An 18,928-nucleotide genomic window follows, 5' to 3' on the forward strand; every position below is an offset into this window, starting at 1 on the left:
AGATGAATACAGCCTTGTGTTGCGATTAAAGAATTGACTGAATTGAAGAATTGACTTACAGAGTTGACTGAATTAAAGAATTGACTGAATTAAAGAATTGACTTACAGAGTTGACTGAATTGAAGAATTGACTGAATTAAAGAGTTGACTGAGTATGTGCAGTCTCAGCCTGTCCTGTGTATAGTGCCTGTCTTCAATGCAGTCGCTGGTTCTGGGATTGAAACTGTGTGGGGTATTTGTATGCGCATGTGATGTTCGTTTTGTGATGTGGGCAGGATTAAATAATGGTAGCTTTATTGAAACAATGTATGTGGCTGTGTTAGGCGAACGGGAGTGCTCCTTCCACACGCGTCAGTGGTAATTCGTCTTGGGTTTAATGAAGCTACTTGTTCTTTTCTCGTGTGGACGTTTAGTTGTGTTTTGTTTTATTTTATATTTGGCATTTCTCCTCTCAAAGTGAGAGAGAGAGGATAGAAAGAGGAGGGGGCTATGCAGGCGCGCACGCGCCTGGGGCTGTTCTTTGCCTTTGACCGATGGGTTCTTCCCCCCTCTGCCTTGTCCGCCCTTGCAAGGGGGGCGGGGCTGGGGGGAGGGGGGTGCTCAGCGTCCAACTCATGTGTGTTTCTTGGAGGAACGGAGTGAAATAAAAGTTGTTTTTGCCTTTGGCCGGTGGGATCTTTCCCCCCCCAACTTGTCCGCCCTTGCAAGGGGGGCGAGGCTGGGGGGTGGGGGGTGCTCAGCGTCAACTGGCGGCTCATGAGTGATTTTTTGGAGGAGCGGAGTGAAAAGAGTAAAAGTTTCTACGGGAGATGAGATTGGCCGCTGGGATTTGTTTAGAACATGTTATTTCATGTTCTAAGGGGGGACTGGTATGGATTAATTGAATTTTGGGACTAGTTATTAGGGGTTTAATAATTCGGAAATAGGCTAAATGAAGGACTGGAATTAATGGATTAAGAAATAAATTGGAAAAATACCTAAACTTAGGCAAGAGAAATACATTTACGGTTATTATAGAAAGCACTAAAAATGTGTAATATGCTATAATGATCGTGTGGTTGTTTAATTAATTGCGAGCCTGTTTAATAGTGCTCGATACAAAACTGGGGGCTGTCTGTGTTATAAGAGTCATTGTTATTTCAACACTGGTGGTGTTACATTATTTGCATACTATCGATTGCGCGCTGCGGTCTCGTAGTCAAATTAATATGATTGGACAACTTGAAAAAGAGCCGACTACAATACTATAGTTGGAAGCTAAATTGTGGCGATTGACTGCTGTCTTTCTGAGCGAACGGCAATGAGTCATTTATTGGTGCCACGTTGCGTGTGATTCGCGTTATCTAAATTCCGTGAACAATGCATATTGGCAGCTCGGGCGATATAAATTAAAAGTTTGTGGCTGTGTGCTAATATTGGCTATTACACAGTACACACTATAACGGATATCAACAAACTACGTCATCACGCCTTCACGTTCACGCTAACGATCTTGGTTGGTTTACAAACGATCACGTGATCACGATCCTTCATTCTGTTCCGAAGAATGCACCAGGATCCGCCATTTTGTGCCTGTTGGCTGGCGATCGCGCGGCACCGTACTACGTCAATTGTAACACAGACGCTTGTATCCAGGAAGGGACTCTTTGAGGTGCGTGTAGGGCATGCATACACAGAGCTGCTCCATGCACAGTACGCTGTGGTTTTTTATGCATTTATGACTGATGATGACGCACGAGCGTTATGCTGTTTAATACAGTGACAACCTATTTAGAGACGTTTGAAAGCGAGTTTTGAATGGTTTGCTGACTTTTGACCTGTCACTGATCAGTGAATGCCGATAAAATTTAATGTTTAAAGGCGATTTAAAATTTGGGCTAAAGTAATCAGGTGAAAATGGTAGTCAAAATAGTTTAATCTATTACTTCACTCAGTTATTCTAACTGAGCGTGGGATTAAAAGTAGCCTGGTGAAAGAGTAGCATTACAAACCTCATTTTTGATCAGTGATGGTTTAAAAGCTAGATTGACTTTTTCTTAACATGAATAAATATAGATATTATGGCGGGGATGCTCATTTAAGTTGACAAATGACTATATGTTGTGTTTTTCTGGTGTTCCAAAACTCAGAGATTTAAAGAAATGTGGGTTTTTGATTTGGGGGTTTAAGCAAAATTAAGAAGGTAATAGGTATGAGACTGCATCGCTCATTGAAATGATTACACTGAGATAATAAAGAATAAGTAGGCAATAGGTTGATATTGGAATGTTGAACCCTACAGAGTTGTCTTGTTAGTAAGACGCATGAGTAATTGAATTATGAGACAAAACAGCGTTTAGGGTGAGACAAAAGTATGAGTCTCGTGTGTGCAGGGATCGAGGAGCACGCATAACCATTAACCAGGTCACAGAGTGACCATCTGGGACCACTAACCAGATGTGGGATAATGGGGGACATTGTTGAATGGTGTAATATGAGTAAATAATGTGTGGATGGGAAAACAGTGGACTGCTGTGTCGGAGATCCTATACACTTTTATTGCAATAAGTAACCTCTCTGTAGGAGGTTGATGAATTATAAATAAACTAGATAAACAAACTGATTAATAGGAGGTTAATAAATGAAACGGTGCATGAACTAGGTTAGATAAGGGAACTATAAAATGGTACTGTAGACGTATGATGTTTAAAGTATTTAAAAGTATAATATAACTATATGCAACTAAAGGCCCTTGTTTGGGTACAATCTGTCCGTGCAAAAGGTCTCTTTTGGAAGCAATACGTTGCTTCATGTCATTATTCATTATGTGTCATTGGGTCATTTGAGTGGGCCAAGGGAGGCCCCTCTCAGTAAAAAAAAAGAGACAGCAATTACTACTACTGTGGTAGTATTTTGAATCTATTTTGTGGGAGTGGTATAGATCATATGTGTGATAATTGGAGAACTGTTACTAATGGCATAAATGTTTGTGTTCTTGTGCCCATGCACGACACGCGGAGTATCCAGTGATGAATGACCCAGAACCCAAATCTCCCCTGACTGCTGAATAAACCTGAGGCAGAGAGGAGACGCAGAGACATGCTGCAAACGCAGACGGCAGATGACCCGGACTGCAGCAGTTTGTAAAAGACCTGCCATGACCTTTGTAGTTTGGACAACCTAGTCTAGTAGTAATTGTGAATCAAGTGTTTGAATGCTGTGCATGCATGAGTCATATCATTGGAAAATATAATAGGCAAAGCAAGGTTATTTCACAGCGCTGACCTTGAACATTTTCTTATTTTGGCGGCTGGAATGGGGACGGCGACCTCGCCTAGCCACGAAAGCCTGAAAACAGGGAGGAGCTTAGGTGAGAATATTTGATTGGGGAGGCAGTGTATCCAGGGGGGAATATTTTCCAAATGATAAGCCACATGATATGATAGGTGTGTGTTTTGATTGAAAACGTATGATAAGTAGTTGTGTGGTTTGACAGTGAATGGTTGATGAATGTGATATGACAACGATACAGTACAACACGCCTTCTAAAGTTTGATAGACACATAAAGAGAGTATTGAGGGAGGACCTACTAGGTATGCCAAGATAGGTACATGCATACATAAGATCTTCGTGTAATGAGCTGTGGTGATGAGTGTGAACCCTGGGAGATGAATGTTTTGAAAAAACGATGAATGTATGGTTGACGGAATGAACTTCACAAATTCTCCCTCTTGGAATTTTGCATTGGTGAGAGGTTATCATGCCATGTAAGGTGTTGCTGGAAGAGGCCTTTGTTCTAAGTGTGTGATAATTAAAAGAGATGAATATGATGATAGAAGATAAGCATAAGTGACACATAGTAAGCCGATTATACCGGATATGTGGTTGTGGAGAGAAACAGAGGAACTATGTATACAGAGTGACAGTAATTCAATGCACGGATAAAAAGGTGCTGCTAACAGAGAGAGAAAGCTGTACAGGATTTGTATGAGGACCTAGTTGGAATGATCGATAAGAACTGAATACAATGATTAACTTTGGAGTCTGATGTCTTAAGTGATCACGAGTAGATGAAAACAAATACTGGCTTATAGGACTGTGAGTTTTGTGGGAGGGTGTCGAAGCGAAGGCAGAGACGCGCGCTTCCTAGAACTTATAGTGCACTAGGACCATTGGGAAACGCGATCCTGTGGTCACAGATCAGCTGGTAGCTAATTGTGCTGAGAGGGACGAGTTGGCCCCGGGGAGACCTAAAGGGTTAAAGCTATATTGCCCCTCAGCAGACTGAAAGAAAGAACTTGGTGATTTGACATCAGTGAACGTCCCATTTCTTGTGAATGACGACTTCTGGGACTTAGAATAGATACTTATTCAGTATTTCAGTGTTCTGGTGTTAATGCTGGCTGCTGACAAAGGGACACAAACAGTGTTAATAATGGCTGCTGAAGGGGTGGCACAGCCAGAGTTGGACCAAGAGGCTCAGGCCGGTGGACAGCGAAATCAGATGACACAGACACCCATGAGTGGATCGGACTTGATGTTTTTATACGACAGTATGTCATCAGACATGCTCAAGGGAGACGAAGATCCAGTGAAATATGTAGGAAGAATTCGTGATTGTTGGTTGGCTGTCACGGGATCAGTACCGTCAGAACAAGGTGATCTGGGTGTTCTGGAAAATATGATTATTTGGGACAGGACGGAACAAGGTTTACCGTTACCGGTACAACAGCATATGCGAGCCATTAGGAATGTTGGTGACGTCACAAGCGTCGAATATATACAACATATCGTGCGTCTTGTCAGTGCCCACCGTGAGGTCATCAGGGCACAGGAACAACAGGAACGTGATTTGCAGCGCATTCGTTGTGTTGCGCAGGTGGGGGCCGTTGCAGTGGATCGTCTCATCCCCTTGTTTCCTTTGCGTCCCGGGGCGGGGCCGCTGGAACCAGACTGGATGTCAGGATGTGAATACCGTGATTGGCAGAGCTGTCATTACAGTGACAAGGAGATTCCAGATAGCTAGTTGGTGCCTAGATGAGATTGGTCTGGTGGATGGAGAAATACGGCAGAGTGTGTCACATACACTCGCTCAGCATGTCAATAGCGCTACTAGAGCAAGGTGTTTATTTGACAGACTTATACACCCAGTAATGGGCACTTCCGGGTAGAACTCCGGACACTTTGGAATAAGGGTGCATATACAATATAGATCATGTCTCCACAGCTGCACTACAGTATGCAGCTCACAACACTTGCAGGTCTGTAGTGTAGGGAGGTCATAAGACTGCTGTGGTTTTACATTTCAACTTGTTTGTTCATTGTTTGGTGTTTGTTTGTTTGTTTTGTTTAACCATTTTGTAAGGTTTTGTAGTTGATCAGTATAGGACTGTGATTTGGTCTAAGATGGACTTTCAGGCATATATATGTAGGTACAGTTATGAGGTGGGTTTGTAAAAGGGAGACCCAGAAATGTTGACACAGCCCGCTCCACGGGGGCCCCCCCCTCCGTCCTCGGAGGGGGAACGGGGCTGCTGCTGTGAAATCCAGTATTCCCTGTTCCTCTGACTGATATGTGCACGACATACAAGTTTCTCATGGCACGTAGTACATGTAGGAACATGCTCTCTCTCTCTCCTGTCAATATATACACCTGTACACGCCTCTGTCTTTTTCTGTCTCTCCTCTTTTGGGCACATGAGGTAAGGTACGGTGTGCCGGCCTTCCGGCGAAGACGTTTTTCTTGACGGTGGTTTTTTATGTTTTATAGGTTGCGGTAGGATTATGTTGTGCTGTAATGCATGTCTGATTTGTCGTTCCATTGTTGTTTGGGATTGCATTGTGTTGTTTTTGACCCTAGGGTGGTGGGTCGTGTCGTTTTCGTTTTTTCTTGCTTTATTTTTGATTTTTGTTGTTTATGTTTTTGTTTGGCTGTTGCCTTCCAAAAACAGGGAGGAGTGTAGAATATCTAGTATTCTGTAGCTTCTGTTTGTCTGTATGCATATAAGATGCACAGTATACAAAAACCTGCGGGTTCTGAAAAATTGTGCCTGAAAAGTCTGCGCACAAAGGGGTAAAAGTAAAGGTAACTATAGGGAATTTTGTGCATTTAGTAAGGTTTATACTACATGATAGTAGGCAAACTGACATACTATAGATGCAGCTAAGGGAATCTTTTCTTTTCCTTGGACAGTGTAAGGGGCTTTTGATGATATGGGTTTCCGTATTCATGTATGTTGTTTTATTCCCTTTACAGGTTGTTTCTTTTGTTTATCATTTTGTCTGTTTTGGTGTGTTCTTATTCTTGTTTGTTTTTGTTTGCTGTAGCAATCAGAAAACAGGGTGGAATGTAGTGTAATTTGTAGACCACACACAAAACATACTTGTATTTATCCAATTAATTATGTTCTATGGTCACAATTATTGGTTGCTGTTTAAGACATAAAAGCACAGTATTTGGGGTAAAGGATGAGAGGGTCTCTTAAAGAGCTGGTCTATGCTATGGTCAAGTAATGTGAGAACTGAATAACAAGATGATTCATACCAGCTGGTTCAGAGTAAACAGTGTGTAGCGCCTACACATTGCGCACGCCATACATAGGCATGCGTAGGCACACGCACATTAGACACATGTTGAGAAAGGCCAAGAGACGTTTCTGTGAGAGGCCCCTCACTATGAGGTCAGAGCCCTATAGTGTGGAGTCTCCTGCTGAGCACACACACACATCTTGCGAGCGCATGAACGTACACATACACACGCACGCACAGCGACAACAGGGCTGTGATTCTATTGGGTAACTCTAAAAGTGAATAACAAGCCAGATTCATGTGCGATAACAAAGTCGGACATGAGAGGATGAGGGACAATCCTATTGGGTAAAAGCCAAATCATGGAACATATTTACTTGAACTCAAAGAGAGTTTGGGCAGAATTAGGAGAGTGTGAATTTGGAGAGTAGGCTGTAGTGGAACCTGAGTGCTCATCATGTCTCTGTTCCCCAATCCCCATGCAACTTGTAACTTGCAATAAATATACTATGTTAAAACCTTGAACTGCGGTCTTCATCCAGTCCGACGGACAGCGTGTCCCATCACATCATTTATCCTACACAGTAATATGAGCTGGGGGCGTGAGGTATGTCATATTGCAATTTTAAGCATGTTAAGAAGCGCTTTCGACACCCCGTGGAGTACGCAAAACGGCCTTGAATTAGTCATGGGAGTGTTTAAGGCGTGTTTGAGAGTTACCCAATCAACATGTCCGTACTATTTTCTTTACCAGTTAGCTGAATGCGCACTTTGGGGATCGTTATATTACATTTCTTCAGGATGGCACCATAGAAGACATGACATATGACTTTGTCACATTTGGGTTAATTATTCCTATTGCACTGCATGCTGTCACCTTTATGCCTCAAAATAAGTTGTTTCTATTGAGAAACACCAGTAAAATTATATTTTAATTTAAATTATAATTATATTATATTTGAAATGAGTAATGAGTTGAATATGTGGTGCGTATGGATGGTATGGTCCCGTGATGGTATGGTCTTCGCTCGTAGCATTTTATTGAAGAAGACTTGGATCGAGTGTGATACAGCGTATGAAAGCAAACTTCCCAAGGATTATGGAGATGTTTTTATTTATTTTTAAGGTTGAGAAATGAAATAATTATGGTCGTTTCTAATCTCAACATTTCAAAAAAGAAAGACGTGGATGCGTGTTTCGCTGCGCTGTTGCCATGTCTCATAGAAACAAGTAAATAGGTCTATAAAAATAATCCCAAAATAAGCGCATATAACAGGGGTCTGTAACCTATTTTAAATAAAGTGCCATGTTTTTATTTTCTAGATAGTGAGTCTGCCATATCCAGATTAATTTTAATGACACCACATTAAAATAAAAAACATATTTTGATTGTCCACAAATATAAAGTTCTTCCATCTTTTTAAATATTTTCTTGCACATTGTTATAATGATCATTATATATCCGCCTGCAGTCAGAGTTCATAGTTTTAATTAATTAATGTGATTCATTGTGAGCTGGTAGATCTGCTATTTTCAAAAGTAATCTTGGAAAAATGTAATTACATTTTTGTATTAGCCGTCCTTAGTTGGGCAAATGCATTCATCTGGGGATCCTTGACATGGGAATGTGCTGTGTGAGGATCACTGGTTTAAACAACATTAGGAGAAACCTTTAGAAACAAGAAAAGCAACCACAACTACCAATATTTACAAGCAACTTTACAGAAAAAGAAGCCGCTTATAATAAACAGACTTGGCAACACTCCTCCAGCAGCGTCCCAGAGCCGCTCAAGTGTAAAATCAAACAGTGCTTTATCTGCTTTTTGCGTTTATGAGGAGGTCATACCCACGTCTAATCGTTATGCGCAGGTCAAGGGGCTTAATAGCAAATTGCGCAAAGTGAAAATAATTAACATATGGACACTCCCACAATGCTAAAATATTCAGGAACGCTGTATGCCATACGTGTGTGCGTTCAACACGGGACGATAAGACTTCTATAATACCATTGTGCGCAGAGCGAGGCCAATATAGGCCAATTTATGTATTAACCCATTGTAAAACGGACGTGGTTAATAGGGCCCATTATATGTCCTCAATAATAAAATTACACCCTCCTTTATTTGTGGTAGAACTCTAACATACGCGGCCTAAATGTGATGAATGCTCCGTTTGTACAACAAACACAAAAGTTTGCGGTCACACAATTGATAGGTGCTGGGTAATTAATCTCACCACCTGCCAATTGTGTGACTGCAAACTTTTGTGTTTCCCTGGTCAATTGGTGATGACGTCTGCGGTGAACAGGACGTATTTGTAAAATCAGTTCATCGATTGTTGGCCCCCCTCGCCCGGAGAGAAAGATGTCTGTGTGCATCTCTTGAAAAAGTGGAGATAATTGACTAAATACACGTTTTGTGCCAGAACTTTCACATGGATATAAAACTAGAGGACCATATTTCACTCCACGTCTTTGGAATTATTTAATGGGTGAGTACAAACGGAGCATTTATCACATTTATGCCGCAAATTTTCATATCTACCAGGATCTGGTGCGTTGCCAAGGCGCTAATTCAGTTAGCAAGATAAACATCTGACGATTTAAACGTGCAATGTTAATGTGATTAATAGTTACTGGCTTCTGTTGGCATTAAAAAGGCCCTTTACCAGGCAGGCTGTATGCTTCGGTCTGCTCACTCTGCTGTGCTGTCTGCTGTCACCAACACACCACCACCGCTGCTGTGTGAAAAGCAGTGACACAGATATACAAATCCAGGCCATAATGTAATAAAATAAAATAAAATAAACATCGGGATGTTGTCGGGGCCCGACCTACACATTGACACCGTGATTATTTTATCAAAGTGCCTGTAAATTAATTCCCAAACCTGCTGCTGTGATGCTGTAGTTTTTTCCGTCCGCCCGCCCGTCCATAATTCCGTCCAAACTTATAAAACATAAAAATCGGGATGTTGTTGGGACCCCGCCGACACATCTATACCGTAATTATTTCATCAAAATGCCTGTAAATTAATTCCCAAAGTATTATTGTTCAAAACGCAGCTTCTCCGGTCTGGGACTGACAGGGCAACGGCCGCCGTTCACTTTCTGAGAGCTGTGGTGGGGGGCGGGAACCTGCTCTCCTCGCATAATGAGATGAGGGGTGAGGAGGGGGCGAACGGAGACTGGGAACGCATTGGAGTCAACGAGGGGAGCCGAACGGAGACTCGAGGGGGAGGGCCCGGCGAGCGGAGACTGAACGGAGACAGGGGCTTCAGAATGGGACTCTATGGGGCCGAGCGGAGACTGTGGGCGTGGTCCCGAACGGAGAACGAGCGGAGACTCTTTGCACGACCGTAGACTCCAGCTCTGCGAGCTCCCCAAATGTGGGAATCTCGACTGCACAATTTCTGGTAGTTGGGGACTGCGTTCGCGCTCTCCCCTGATTAAGTGTTGAAAACATGCGTATAGTGCTGGAGAGGAGCCCTACGGGCTGCTGCTTACGACCATACCACCCTGGAAACGACCGATCTTGGAATATAAGCAGGGCAAGCGCATAGGCCACGCCCACATGATCAAACCACAGCCCCAATTGCCCGGCTCTCCACTCGGACCCAGGAAGCCTCGGGCCCCCACCGGGGTGCCAGGCCCGACAGCCAGCCAAACCCACGACCCGGCTCTCCATCCGAACCCGGGTACCTTTTGCCCGGCTCTCCACTCGGACCCAGGAAGCCCTGGGCCCCCACCGGGGTGCCAGGCCCGAAGCCAGCTAAACCCACGACCCGGCTCTCCATCCGAACCCGGGCACCCACTCTTAAGCACCCCTCCCCCGGAACCTTCACAATGTAATACCAGGTGCTGTAAGCTTTTCATTAGCGCATTGGCTTCTGCCATCTGCTGTACATGGGCCGTACCGGCCACAGCTGCCTTTGCTTACGGCCATACCACCCTGAACACGCCCGATCTCGTCCGATCTCGGAAGCTAAGCAGGGTCGGGCCTGGTTAGTACTTGGATGGGAGACCGCCTGGGAATACCAGGTGCTGTAAGCTTTTTCATGTCGGCATACTGAATGAGCAACGGTCATTCATGAATGGGCGATGCAAAACACTGGATCATTGTGCACCACTAACTTTTTGCACCCCAAAGCGCATAGGCCACGCCTTCATCATTAAACCACACCCCCAATCCGACAGGCCCCGTTTTCGACCCGGACACCCGCTCTTAGCCACCCACCCAAGACGCCCTAAACCCAGCCGCGGGAGCACAGAGCCACCTCGGACTGTGAAATAACGCACATGCTGTGTCGCGGGGCTGCCCACGCCAAGTGTGTGCGCGCACGCGCGCCGTCAAGCGCTTGACCGGCGCGGCTAGAGGCTTCGCTGGCCGCCGTGGCGAGCGGGTAGAATTACTCGGGTCTCTCTTTATGACGAATAAGCCTTTCGCCTTTTACTAAAGACTTCCGTGGAGAGGGACGTTGATGAGTTATGGCTATTTTTGGAAGGCCTTGCCCATCGGACAAGGCCAGCTCAGCTGTTGAAGAAAATGACAGGGAGCACAGTGGTGCGCTTGGTTGTCTGAGTGCAAATAGGTGTGAGCGCTTTAACTAATAGTATATATCGAAGGTTTTCAAAATGTGTCAAAGTGTTAAGATCTACTAGCTCACATACTGCCACTGTGTCTTGTTATGTGTGCTTAAGACATGGCTGTTGGGTACCGCAAAGAGGCCATTGTTACGCCAACGTGGAGGGGACTAGTCGTTGTCTGACCGGCAGGGGACTGGTATGTGGATGAGTGCTTTCCTCTATGGCCAGCATGTACAATTCATACTTACCTGGCAGGGGAGACACCATGATCACGAAGGTCGGTTCACCCTCGGCGAGGCTCAGCCATTGCACGCCGTGCTTTGCTGACCCGGGCGAATTCCCCAAATGTGGGAATCTCGACTGCACAATTTCTGGTAGTGGGGGACTGCGTTCGCGCTCTCCCCTGATTAAGTGTTGAAAACATGCGTATAGTGCTGGAGAGGAGCCCTACGGGCTGCTGCTTACGACCATACCACCCTGGAAACGACCGATCTTGGAATATAAGCAGGGCAAGCGCATAGGCCACGCCCACATGATCAAACCACAGCCCCAATTGCCCGGCTCTCCACTCGGACCCAGGAAGCCTCGGGCCCCCACCGGGGTGCCAGGCCCGACAGCCAGCTAAACCCACGACCCGGCTCTCCATCCGAACCCGGGCACCCACTCTTAAGCACCCCTCTCCCGGAACCTTCACAATGTAATACCAGGTGCTGTAAGCTTTTCATTAGCGCATTGGCTGCTGCCATCTGCTGTACATGGGCCGTACCGGCCACAGCTGCCTTTGCTTACGGCCATACCACCCTGAACACGCCCGATCTCGTCCGATCTCGGAAGCTAAGCAGGGTCGGGCCTGGTTAGTACTTGGATGGGAGACCGCCTGGGAATACCAGGTGCTGTAAGCTTTTTCATGTCGGCATACTGAATGAGCAACGGTCATTCATGAATGGGCGATGCAAAACACTGGATCATTGTGCACCACTAACTTTTTGCACCCCAAAGCGCATAGGCCACGCCTTCATCATTACACCACACCCCCAATCCGACAGGCCCCGCTTTCGACCCGGACACCCGCTCTTAGCCACCCACCCAAGACGCCCTAAACCCAGCCGCGGGAGCACAGAGCCACCTCGGACTGTGAAATAACGCACGTGCTGTGTCGCGGGGCTGCCCACGCCAAGTGTGTGCGTGCACGCGCGCCGTCAAGCGCTTGACCGGCGCGGCTAGAGGCTTCGCTGGCCGCCGTGGCGAGCGGGTAGAATTACTCGGGTCTCTCTTCATGACGAATAAGCCTTTCGCCTTTTACTAAAGACTTCCGTGGAGAGGGACGTTGATGAGTTATGGCTATTTTTGGAAGGCCTTGCCCATCGGACAAGGCCAGCTCAGCTGTTGAAGAAAATGACAGGGAGCACAGTGGTGCGCTTGGTTGTCTGAGTGCAAATAGGTGTGAGCGCTTTAACTAATAGTATATATCGAAGGTTTTCAAAATGTGTCAAAGTGTTAAGATCTACTAGCTCACATACTGCCACTGTGTCTTGTTATGTGTGCTTAAGACATGGCTGTTGGGTACCGCAAAGAGGCCATTGTTACGCCCACGTGGAGGGGACTAGTCGTTGTCTGACCGGCAGGGTACTGGTATGTGGATGAGTGCTTTCCTCTATGGCCAGCATGTACAATTCATACTTACCTGGCAGGGGAGACACCATGATCACGAAGGTCGGTTCACCCTCGGCGAGGCTCAGCCATTGCACGCCGTGCTTTGCTGACCCGGGCGAATTCCCCAAATGTGGGAATCTCGACTGCACAATTTCTGGTAGTGGGGGACTGCGTTCGCGCTCTCCCCTGATTAAGTGTTGAAAACATGCGTATAGTGCTGGAGAGGAGCCCTACGGGCTGCTGCTTACGACCATACCACCCTGGAAACGACCGATCTTGGAATATAAGCAGGGCAAGCGCATAGGCCACGCCCACATGATCAAACCACAGCCCCAATTGCCCGGCTCTCCACTCGGACCCAGGAAGCCTCGGGCCAACCACCGGGGTGCCAGGCCCGACAGCCAGCTAAACCCACGACCCGGCTCTCCATCCGAACCCGGGTACCTTTTGCCCGGCTCTCCACTCGGACCCAGGAAGCCCTGGGCCCCCACCGGGGTGCCAGGCCCGAAGCCAGCTAAACCCACGACCCGGCTCTCCATCCGAACCCGGGCACCCACTCTTAAGCACCCCTCCCCCGGAACCTTCACAATGTAATACCAGGTGCTGTAAGCTTTTCATTAGCGCATTGGCTGCTGCCATCTGCTGTACATGGGCCGTACCGGCCACAGCTGCCTTTGCTTACCGCCATACCACCCTGAACACGCCCGATCTCGTCCGATCTCGGAAGCTAAGCAGGGTCGGGCCTGGTTAGTACTTGGATGGGAGACCGCCTGGGAATACCAGGTGCTGTAAGCTTTTTCATGTCGGCATACTGAATGAGCAACGGTCATTCATGAATGGGCGATGCAAAACACTGGATCATTGTGCACCACTAACTTTTTGCACCCCAAAGCGCATAGGCCACGCCTTCATCATTACACCACACCCCCAATCCGACAGGCCCCGCTTTCGACCCGGACACCCGCTCTTAGCCACCCACCCAAGACGCCCTAAACCCAGCCGCGGGAGCACAGAGCCACCTCGGACTGTGAAATAACGCACGTGCTGTGTCGCGGGGCTGCCCACGCCAAGTGTGTGCGTGCACGCGCGACGTCAAGCGCTTGACCGGCGCGGCTAGAGGCTTCGCTGGCCGCCGTGGCGAGCGGGTAGAATTACTCGGGTCTCTCTTCATGACGAATAAGCCTTTCGCCTTTTACTAAAGACTTCCGTGGAGAGGGACGTTGATGAGTTATGGCTATTTTTGGAAGGCCTTGCCCATCGGACAAGGCCAGCTCAGCTGTTGAAGAAAATGACAGGGAGCACAATGGTGCGCTTGGTTGTCTGAGTGCAAATAGGTGTGAGCGCTTTAACTAATAGTATATATCGAAGGTTTTCAAAATGTGTCAAAGTGTTAAGATCTACTAGCTCACATACTGCCACTGTGTCTTGTTATGTGTGCTTAAGACATGGCTGTTGGGTACCGCAAAGAGGCCATTGTTACGCCCACGTGGAGGGGACTAGTCGTTGTCTGACCGGCAGGGGACTGGTATGTGGATGAGTGCTTTCCTCTATGGCCAGCATGTACAATTCATACTTACCTGGCAGGGGAGACACCATGATCACGAAGGTCGGTTCACCCTCGGCGAGGCTCAGCCATTGCACGCCGTGCTTTGCTGACCCGGGCGAATTCCCCAAATGTGGGAATCTCGACTGCACAATTTCTGGTAGTGGGGGACTGCGTTCGCGCTCTCCCCTGATTAAGTGTTGAAAACATGCGTATAGTGCTGGAGAGGAGCCCTACGGGCTGCTGCTTACGACCATACCACCCTGGAAACGACCGATCTTGGAATATAAGCAGGGCAAGCGCATAGGCCACGCCCACATGATCAAACCACAGCCCCAATTGCCCGGCTCTCCACTCGGACCCAGGAAGCCTCGGGCCCCCACCGGGGTGCCAGGCCCGACAGCCAGCTAAACCCACGACCCGGCTCTCCATCCGAACCCGGGTACCTTTTGCCCGGCTCTCCACTCGGACCCAGGAAGCCCTGGGCCCCCACCGGGGTGCCAGGCCCGAAGCCAGCTAAACCCACGACCCGGCTCTCCATCCGAACCAGGGCACCCACTATTAAGCACCCCTCCCCCGGAACCTTCACAATGTAATACCAGGTGCTGTAAGCTTTTCATTAGCGCATTGGCTGCTGCCATCTGCTGTACATGGGCCGTACCGGCCACAGCTGCCTTTGCTTACGGCCATACCACCCTGAACACGCCCGATCTCGTCCGATCTCGGAAGCTAAGCAGGGTCGGGCCTGGTTAGTACTTGGATGGGAGACCGCCTGGGAATACCAGGTGCTGTAAGCTTTTTCATGTCGGCATACTGAATGAGCAACGGTCATTCATGAATGGGCGATGCAAAACACTGGATCATTGTGCACCACTAACTTTTTGCACCCCAAAGCGCATAGGCCACGCCTTCATCATTACACCACACCCCCAATCCGACAGGCCCCGCTTTCGACCCGGACACCCGCTCTTAGCCACCCACCCAAGACGCCCTAAACCCAGCCGCGGGAGCACAGAGCCACCTCGGACTGTGAAATAACGCACGTGCTGTGTCGCGGGGCTGCCCACGCCAAGTGTGTGCGTGCACGCGCGCCGTCAATCGCTTGACCGGCGCGGCTAGAGGCTTCGCTGGCCGCCGTGGCGAGCGGGTAGAATTACTCGGGTCTCTCTTCATGACGAATAAGCCTTTCGCCTTTTACTAAAGACTTCCGTGGAGAGGGACGTTGATGAGTTATGGCTATTTTTGGAAGGCCTTGCCCATCGGACAAGGCCAGCTCAGCTGTTGAAGAAAATGACAGGGAGCACAGTGGTGCGCTTGGTTGTCTGAGTGCAAATAGGTGTGAGCGCTTTAACTAATAGTATATATCGAAGGTTTTCAAAATGTGTCAAAGTGTTAAGATCTACTAGCTCACATACTGCCACTGTGTCTTGTTATGTGTGCTTAAGACATGGCTGTTGGGTACCGCAAAGAGGCCATTGTTACGCCCACGTGGAGGGGACTAGTCGTTGTCTGACCGGCAGGGTACTGGTATGTGGATGAGTGCTTTCCTCTATGGCCAGCATGTACAATTCATACTTACCTGGCAGGGGAGACACCATGATCACGAAGGTCGGTTCACCCTCGGCGAGGCTCAGCCATTGCACGCCGTGCTTTGCTGACCCGGGCGAATTCCCCAAATGTGGGAATCTCGACTGCACAATTTCTGGTAGTGGGGGACTGCGTTCGCGCTCTCCCCTGATTAAGTGTTGAAAACATGCGTATAGTGCTGGAGAGGAGCCCTACGGGCTGCTGCTTACGACCATACCACCCTGGAAACGACCGATCTTGGAATATAAGCAGGGCAAGCGCATAGGCCACGCCCACATGATCAAACCACAGCCCCAATTGCCCGGCTCTCCACTCGGACCCAGGAAGCCTCGGGCCCCCACCGGGGTGCCAGGCCCGACAGCCAGCTAAACCCACGACCCGGCTCTCCATCCGAACCCGGGTACCTTTTGCCCGGCTCTCCACTCGGACCCAGGAAGCCCTGGGCCCCCACCGGGGTGCCAGGCCCGAAGCCAGCTAAACCCACGACCCGGCTCTCCATCCGAACCAGGGCACCCACTATTAAGCACCCCTCCCCCGGAACCTTCACAATGTAATACCAGGTGCTGTAAGCTTTTCATTAGCGCATTGGCTGCTGCCATCTGCTGTACATGGGCCGTACCGGCCACAGCTGCCTTTGCTTACGGCCATACCACCCTGAACACGCCCGATCTCGTCCGATCTCGGAAGCTAAGCAGGGTCGGGCCTGGTTAGTACTTGGATGGGAGACCGCCTGGGAATACCAGGTGCTGTAAGCTTTTTCATGTCGGCATACTGAATGAGCAACGGTCATTCATGAATGGGCGATGCAAAACACTGGATCATTGTGCACCACTAACTTTTTGCACCCCAAAGCGCATAGGCCACGCCTTCATCATTACACCACACCCCCAATCCGACAGGCCCCGCTTTCGACCCGGACACCCGCTCTTAGCCACCCACCCAAGACGCCCTAAACCCAGCCGCGGGAGCACAGAGCCACCTCGGACTGTGAAATAACGCACGTGCTGTGTCGCGGGGCTGCCCACGCCAAGTGTGTGCGTGCACGCGCGCCGTCAAGCGCTTGACCGGCGCGGCTAGAGGCTCAGCTGTTGAAGAAAATGACAGGGAGCACAGTGGTGCGCTTGGTTGTCTGAGTGCAAATAGGTGTGAGCGCTTTAACTGATAGTATATATCGAAGGTTTTCAAAATGTGTCAAAGTGTTAAGATCTACTAGCTCACATACTGCCACTGTGTCTTGTTATGTGTAATTAAGACATGGCTGTTGGGTACCGCAAAGAGGCCATTGTTACGTCCACGTGGAGGGGACTAGTCGTTGTCTGACCGGCAGGCGACTGGTATGTGGATGAGTGCTTTCCTCTATGGCCAGCATGTAGAATTCATACTTACCTGGCAGGGGAGACACCATGATCACGAAGGTCGGTTCACCCTCGGCGAGGCTCAGCCATTGCACGCCGTGCTTTGCTGACCCGGGCGAATTCCCCAAATGTGGGAATCTCGACTGCACAATTTCTGGTAGTGGGGGACTGCGTTCGCGCTCTCCCCTGATTAAGTGTTGAAAACATGCGTATAGTGCTGGAGAGGAGCCCTACGGGCTGCTGCTTACGACCATACTACCCTGGAAACGACCGATCTTGGAATATAAGCAGGGCAAGCACATGGGCCACGCCCACATGATCAAACCACAGCCCCAATTGCCCGGCTCTCCACTCGGACCCAGGAAGCCTCGGGCCCCCACCGGGGTGCCAGGCCCGACAGCCAGCTAAACCCACGACCCGGCTCTCCATCCGAACCCGGGTACCTTTTGCCCGGCTCTCCACTCGGACCCAGGAAGCCCTGGGCCCCCACCGGGGTGCCAGGCCCGAAGCCAGCTAAACCCACGACCCGGCTCTCCATCCGAACCCGGGCACCCACTCTTAAGCACCCCTCCCACGGAACCTTCACAATGTAATACCAGGTGCTGTAAGCTTTTCATTAGCGCATTGGCTGCTGCCATCTGCTGTACATGGGCCGTACCGGCCACAGCTGCCTTTGCTTACGGCCATACCACCCTGAACACGCCCGATCTCGTCCGATCTCGGAAGCTAAGCAGGGTCGGGCCTGGTTAGTACTTGGATGGGAGACCGCCTGGGAATACCAGGTGCTGTAAGCTTTTTCATGTCGGCATACTGAATGAGCAACGGTCATTCATGAATGGGCGATGCAAAACACTGGATCATTGTGCACCACTAACTTTTTGCACCCCAAAGCGCATAGGCCACGCCTTCATCATTACACCACACCCCCAATCCGACAGGCCCCGCTTTCGACCCGGACACCCGCTCTTAGCCACCCACCCAAGACGCCCTAAACCCAGCCGCGGGAGCACAGAGCCACCTCGGACTGTGAAATAACGCACGTGCTGTGTCGCGGGGCTGCCCACGCCAAGTGTGTGCGTGCACGCGCGCCGTCAAGCGCTTGACCGGCGCGGCTAGAGGCTCAGCTGTTGAAGAAAATGACAGGGAGCACAGTGGTGCGCTTGGTTGTCTGAGTGCAAATAGGTGTGAGCGCTTTAACTAATAGTATATATCGAAGGTTTTCATAATGTGTCAAAGTGTTAAGATCTACTAGCTCACATACTGCCACTGTGTCTTGTTATGTGTAATTAAGACATGGCTGTTGGGTACCGCAAAGAGGCCATTGTTACGTCCACGTGGAGGGGACTAGTCGTTGTCTGACCGGCAGGGGACTGGTATGTGGATGAGTGCTTTCCTCTATGGCCAGCATGTAGAATTCATACATACCTGGCAGGGGAGACACCATGATCACGAAGGTCGGTTCACCCTCGGCGAGGCTCAGCCATTGCACGCCGTGCTTTGCTGACCCGGGCGAATTCCCCAAATGTGGGAATCTCGACTGCACAATTTCTGGTAGTGGGGGACTGCGTTCGCGCTCTCCCCTGATTAAGTGTTGAAAACATGCGTATAGTGCTGGAGAGGAGCCCTACGGGCTGCTGCTTACAACCATACTACCCTGGAAACGACCGATCTTGGAATATAAGCAGGGCAAGCGCATGG

Source organism: Protomyctophum bolini (genome assembly GCF_963924005.1).
Source record: "Protomyctophum bolini genome assembly, chromosome: 15".
NCBI lineage: Eukaryota > Metazoa > Chordata > Actinopteri > Myctophiformes > Myctophidae > Protomyctophum > Protomyctophum bolini.